Source organism: Syzygium oleosum, unplaced genomic scaffold (genome assembly GCF_021117445.2).
Source record: "Syzygium oleosum isolate NSW1041296 unplaced genomic scaffold, Sole_v2.1 Sole_v2.09, whole genome shotgun sequence".
In the NCBI taxonomy this organism is placed as follows: Eukaryota; Viridiplantae; Streptophyta; class Magnoliopsida; order Myrtales; family Myrtaceae; genus Syzygium; species Syzygium oleosum.
In genome coordinates this window covers 8,356,981-8,364,039 of record NW_026607493.1, presented here as the reverse complement: position 1 = coordinate 8,364,039, position 7,059 = coordinate 8,356,981, and positions in this window count along the sequence as shown.

Sequence of the window (7,059 nt, the reverse complement as noted above, 5' to 3'; positions counted from 1 at the left end):
CTTCATTTTGGTTGCCACCGACTATTTTACCAAGTGGGTTAAAGCAGCCTCGTATAAAAGTATAACACAAAAGACAGTGAAAGAGTTCATCGAGGAGCGTATTATCCATCGATTTGACATTCCAGAATCTATAACCACGGACCAAGGCACGGTTTTTATGGGACAAGAGGTGATCGGTTTCGCCAAGGCTAGAGGTATCAAAATGATTCATTCAACTCCTTATTATGCCCAAGCCAATGGCCAGGCTGAAGTCTCCAACAAAGCCATCATCGCACTAATTAAACGACACCTGGAGGATAATCCCAGAGTGTGGGATGTGTTGTTGTCGACTGTATTATGGGCTTATAGAACGTCTAAAAAGACTGCTATAGGAACTAGCCTATATATGCTCACTTATGGACAAGAGGCAATTCTCCCTATTAAAGTTACGATTCAATCCCTACGAGTCAGACTCCAGAATAACTTGGCCAAGGAGGAATATGACGAGTTAATCTTCATCAACGTCGATGAATTGGGAGAGAGTAGAGCGATTGCCTTGGAAAAGCTAATCCTCTAGAAAGATAGAGTTGCCAAAGCATATAATAAACATGTAAAGCATAAACAGTTTGAAATTGGTGACCTAGTCTGGAAGACCATTTTGCCAACGAGTTTGGACAGTGAAAAATTTGGTAAATGGTCATCAACTTGGAAAGGACCATTCATGGTAATTGAAGCATTTGTCAGAAATGCTTATTGATTAATGGATATCGACGGAAAGGAATTTTCCCGTACTATTAATGGCAAATATTTGAAGAAGTATTATCCTACTATGTGGGAGATGCGAGACATGGAGGAAGAAAAGATTGAAAATTTCGAAAAAGTCCAGCTTCATTCACAAACAAAAGACAGATTATAAAAAAAAAAAATCTTTTTGGTTTTTTCTATTTTCCTCCATCTCTCTTTCTTCTTTCCTTTCTTTCTCCTTCTTTTCCTTCCTTCCGAACCTAGACCTGCCAGCCATTTTCACTCTCCCAGGTCGAGACCGACATGTTCTCTAAAACCGTCCACAAAGTGCTGCATCCGCTCCTCCAAGCTCTGATTCGCCACTTCAGCCTGCTCTATAACAGCCCGAATTTCGATGTAATTCCGAGATCAATAAAATTGACATTATTTCGCATTTCATTTTAGTAAGTTTCGCCCAGAGCTGATCACTCTCGGGATACTAACCAATAGGGTATGGCTAATTAGGAAACGGTACGTGGACCAAGGACCCGATCGCGAAGCGGACACCGATCATATGAAATGATGAGAGAATATTATGAACCAAAGTGGATCGATCTTAGGAAAGGTGACAGATTTGGTTTGGCCAAGGCCAACGATGTACAATCGGATCGCAGGTGATTCTGCATGACCGAGAGTGCACGTGGCCAACCAGTCCTGAACTTAAACCGGATGATCGTGACTTCTGGGACAAGTGATAATTTCTCATTCTCTCAATGATCGGACCGTTATGACTCGGATAACCCTAGGTCGATACGCGTAACCTCTAAACAGCCGCCCGTTAGTGAGAGACCCTGAAATTGGAAATTGAGCGAGTTTTGATCACGAAATTAGGCCCGGATTTCGATGTTGATTTTCGATGGCTTAAGAGACTATTTTTGGGAATCTGACGTCATATTATGCTGGCCACGCATATTTTGAGTTAGTATGGTTAAAAATTGGAATTTCGGTCCGGGGGTGAAAAATTACGATTTTGCCCCTCGGGACCCCGACGTTGATTCTGAGGCCGTCTGAGGTTATTTTTCGAGGCCGACGCCATTTTTGGGTGGCCACGCATACCAGGAGTCGTTATGGCCAAAAATTGGAATTTCGAAAGAAATTGGAAAAATAATATTATTTTATTCTCGAAACTTTGCAGTCGATTTTCGAGGGCTTAAAGGGCTGTTTTCGCCATTCCGACGCCATATTATGTTGGCCACGGACATCAGGGGTTGATACGTGCGAAAATTGGAATTTCGCCCCGGGATCGGAAAAATGACCATTTTGCCCCTAGGCTATGTTCAGGTCCGAATTTTTGGGAAATTATTTGGGATATTTAAGAGTGCTTATCAGCTGCATTATTGGGGCTAAAGACCTTTTTACCCCACAATTATTTGGATATGATTATTTAGAACCGTTAGATTATGGGTGTTTTGGTCAAATCGCGCGGATCGGCGACACGTGGCGCCCCTAGGCTGTTGTATTTGACCAGCTTGGACTGCTTTCTCTCTCCTCTATTCCCCCCCTTTGGCAGAACCACCCAGACCAGCAGCTTCTCCCCCATTTTCCCTCTTGTTCTCTCTCGGCTTGGCTTGCCGGAGCTTGCCGCCGGTCACCGGAGCACCGCCGCCTGCCGCCGTGCCTCGCCGCCGACCACCTCAGCCCCCAGCCTCAGCATCACCCTTGTCCGACCCCTCTCTCTCTCTATTTCTCTCTCTTTCTTCCTCTTTTTCTCTCTTTCCCGTCCGGCAAATAGGGCCGCCGGAGCTTCGCCGGAGCTCGGATCGCCGTTCCGTCGCCACCCAGCCGTCCAGCCACGCTGTACGACGCCGACCGTACCTGTCCGTACGGTCGGTACTGTTCACCCATCCGTACGGTCACTGTTCACACTGTCCGTACGCCGTCGTTGGGAATTCCGCCGCCGGTTTCACTGTTCACCAGTGATCGGCTGCCGTTCCTCGTCGTCGTGACCTTGAATTAAGTGAGTAAAATTCCTAAATCCGGATTAGGACTGATAGTGCATTTTTCTGGACTGGTTTAGGTATTATCGGTGCATTTTGGACTGGCTTAGGTAGTATCAGTGTGTATTCCAGACTGGGTTGAGGACTGATTGGTAGAAATTATTATCGGGAAAGTTTAGTGGATTAATGAAAATTATATGGGGAGATTAATTGGATTAAATGACCAATTTAGGAGCCCATTGAAAAATTACCTGGTATGTCCGGGTTGACTGGTTGTACATAATTTGTGCTTAATTGGGATTGATTTCGTACTATCATGTCGCATGTCGTGTGGCTGAATTATGTGGAGTGCGATTAGCCAATGATTGGTTTGAAATTAATTATTGAATTGTGAATCTCACGTTGGGCCACACGCACGTGTTGTGATATTGAGTGATTGAATTTCATTGGTGCTCATGGTGCATTGCATCGCATAACATGGACACGCATTATGTATGCCTAGAGTGAGGCATGTGGTGGAATTGTGCGAGAATGCGTGCCTGCCATGAGTGTGTGATCACTTAAAATACCCCGAAGCGTTATACGCTGGGTTTAGATAATGATGAGTTGTGTGATCACCTAAAGACCTTTGGGTCATGACCTTCGGGTCGATACCGTCCTCATGCACTTTGAAGCAGGACTATGCCCGGTACGTCCGGAAGACGACCATCCTCATGCACTTTGAAGCAGGCTAGAGACACTGGGCCAGATCGGTTGCTGCGCCTCATGCACTTTGAAGCAGGCTAGACGCACCGGGCCGTGAATGTTGTTGACTCGAGTCGTCGTAATAAATAATAAATTGGGCAATTGCCAGTGTGGGCCAGTGGGCTGGGAAATGCACGTGATATGTCGACGACATTTGCATGCATGCACATGCATGGACTGGCATGCGAGTGTGTGAGACTCGGTGCATGAGCATGTGATTGGCGTACGTGTGATAATGTGTGCCACGTATGTGCCGTGACTATTATATGTTGATCTGTCTAACCTGCAGGGTCAGAGAATGGTTTGATTATTGTTGTATTGTGGTTTAAATATTTATTTCCGGTCAGGAGATTGCATGCTAGCCTAGCCTAGGTTTAGGGGTTGAACTCACTGAGATTCGTCTCACGGTTGTGTAAACCGAAACTTTTCAGACCCCCAGCCGTAAAGATGCCTCCGAGGAGTTGCCAGATGATTCTACCGAGTCGTTCGACCCTGACTGGGAGCCCTAGAGCAGGCCGGTACCCTGGGAAGCGAAGATCGTCCCTTTTTGAATAGCATTCATATCCTAGTTAGCCTAACCACCTGTGCCACTTACCCTTTTTGATATAGTGGTAGTTAAATACTGATGTTGAGGTTTTTGGAGTTGTACAATGGATAGTGTAAAAAGGTTTTACTATAACAGTACAAGTGTATATTCTTGTTTGATGGCTATTCTACCTTGGTCTCTCGTGTGTTGTTTTGTACGGGTGTATATATATATTTATATACGTTGTTTCCGCATGTGACTTATCTCTGATTGGGCGTTGGGTCGGCGACGCATCCTGGGAGCGTTGCATCACAAACGACCGGAGATGGGATGCTCGCGCTTCGTGGGGTACGGGGCGTGACATCCCCGTTTGATTTGGTATCAGACCCAGGTCAGCTCGGTCCAATCTGGTCGAAGTCCGGAGCGATAAGGAACGATGAGACCATGGGTAGCCAGTAGGGTGACCTTGTGTGCTACATGCATCTCCTGACAGTTGTGTTTGATTGAGTGCTTACTGGTATGACCCGTAAAGTGCATGTGCGGCAGGACCTGAGTTGAGTATGCGAATCCCTTGGGTGATGAGTTGGCTAGTTTTTATTAAGTCGCATGCTGATTGCTTAATTGTTGTTTGATACCTGCCTAGGACTTAGACTGGGATAGATTGGTTTAAGTCTTTAATTCCTTGATGGAATTATAGCAGGTAATGTATAGCCGGGTAGCAATATGAGTAGAAGAAAGGGTAAGGAGCCCCAAGGTCAGCCTAGTTCAGAAGGCCAAGAGGGCCGAGACCGCCGACTAGAGGACATTATTCAAGCTCCAAGCAGGAGAAGGGGAAAGGAGCCCCAAGCTCAGGCTAGCGAGGGAGCCCGTGAGGCTAGAGATCCAAGGTTTGACGATGTGATGAACACTCTGCGAGAGATAGGACGTGTTATGGGTATGCAAGCGCATGAAAGGGCTGCAGCTTACGCGTAGGCTGCTGAGGTTGCGCCGATTGCTGGCAATGAACGAAATCAAGCCCAGCAAGGGCAGGCCCAGCCAGCGATAGCCCGACAGATGCCTCAATTGGTGGAGCAATTTCGAAGATGAAGGCCGCCAAAGTTCAATGGTAAAGGTGACCCGAAGTCTGCCCAGTTGGGTAGAGGAATTAGAAAAGACATTTGAGGTATTGGGGTGCACCGACACAGAGAAAGTGACGCTGGCGGCGTATCAGTTGCAGAGCAGTGCGAATGATTGGTGGAAAGCCACCAAGGGTAGAGTATTCCCGGAAGGTACATAATTAAATTGGGCAGTGTTTGTTGAAAGTTTTTAAGGAAAGTACTTGTCGGAAGTCGCCCAAGAGAAGAAGTTGATGGAGTTCATGCGACTGCGCCAAGGTCAGATGACCGTTGATCAGTATGAAAGAGAATTTGCAAGATTGGCCAAGTTCGCACCGACTATGGTTGAGAACCCGAGGACAAAGCTCGGAGATTCCGGGATGGTTTGAAGCCGGATCTCCGGAGCCAGATTGTATCGCACAATATCAAGGATTTTGGGGAAATGTATGAGTGGGCACAGATTATAGAGCGGGATCAACTAGAAAGAGCAGCCGCTTCTGGATCGCGGTTTGCTCAGATCAGAGACAACCGCCGTATGGGGAAGAGACCTATGACAGGAAACAGGCGGTTTGTTCCACCCGCTAGACGGACAATAGGAAAGCCGAATCCCCAGCCAAGTAGATCCGGGGCATGTTTTAAATGTGGGAGCATGGAGCATCAGATTCGCGATTGCCCACAGATGCAACCCTCAGGACCGCCCAGACTACCGCCGCCACGAATTGGAAACCAGGCTAGACTTCCCCCACTGGCTAATCAAGGACGACCGCCAGCTCAAGGAAGGGTTTATGCCATGGCGCGCAGAGAAGCTGAGAATGCGCCGGGCGTGGTCACAGATACGATTTCCTTATGTGATCATGCCGCTTATGCATTGTTTGATCTGGAGGCAACCCACTCTTTCATTTCCGAGCAGTTTATTAAGTTGGTTTGCCTAAAATCGGTATTGCTTGAGAATGTGCTTTGCGTGTCGACACCTATGAATGATAGGGTGTTAGTTTCTTTTGGGTGCCCTAGCTGTAAAATAATTATTGGGGGTAATGAAGAGAGTATCGACTTGGCAGTATTAGCCATGTTCGATTTTGATGTGATCATTGGAATGGACTGGTTAGTCCGACAGAAAGCTGTATTGGATTGTAGCGATAGGACGATCCAATTTAGTCCGGATGGACGTCCTAGTTTTGTATTTCAGGGAAACTGAGGAGGAACCTCGATCCCTTGGATTTCCTCGCTTGAGGTGAGCAAGTTATTGGATGATGGGTGTGAAGGATATCTGATAAATGTAGTGGATCCGACAGTGGTGGAATCTAAGTTGGAGGATATACCCGTAGTATGCGATTTCCCCGAAGTCTTTCCTGAGGAATTACCCGGTTTACCGCCCGAGCGAGAAGTGGAATTTGTGATAGAGTTGGCACCAGGAACTGAACCGATCTCTAAGGCACCATATCGGATGTCGTTATCTGAATTGAAGGAACTACAGATACAGGAATTGCTGGACAAAGGTTTCATTCGCCCTAGTGCGTCTCCATGGGGAGCGCCAGTCCAATTTGTGCGAAAGAAAGATGGAACTCTGAGGCTGTGCATAGATTACCGGCAGTTGAATCAAGTGACAGTAAAGAATAAATATCCACTGCCGAGGATTGACGATCTGTTTGACCAGTTACAAGGAGCCTCAGTATTTTTTAAGATAGATTTGAGGATCGTGTACCATCAGCTGAAGATCATAAATGAGGATATCCCTAAGACTGCTTTTAGGACCAGATACGGGCATTATGAGTTTTTAGTTATGCCCTTTCGATTGACGAATGCCCCAGCTGCTTTCATGGATTTGATGAATCGGGTGTTCAAAGAATTCCTAGATCAGTTCGTGATAGTTTTTATCGATGATATTCTGGTATACTCTAAGAGCCTTGAGGAGCATGAGGTGTACTTGGCTGTAGTGCTACGGACCTTAAAGAAACACGCGTTGTATGCCAAGTTCAGTAAATGTGAGTTTTGGCTC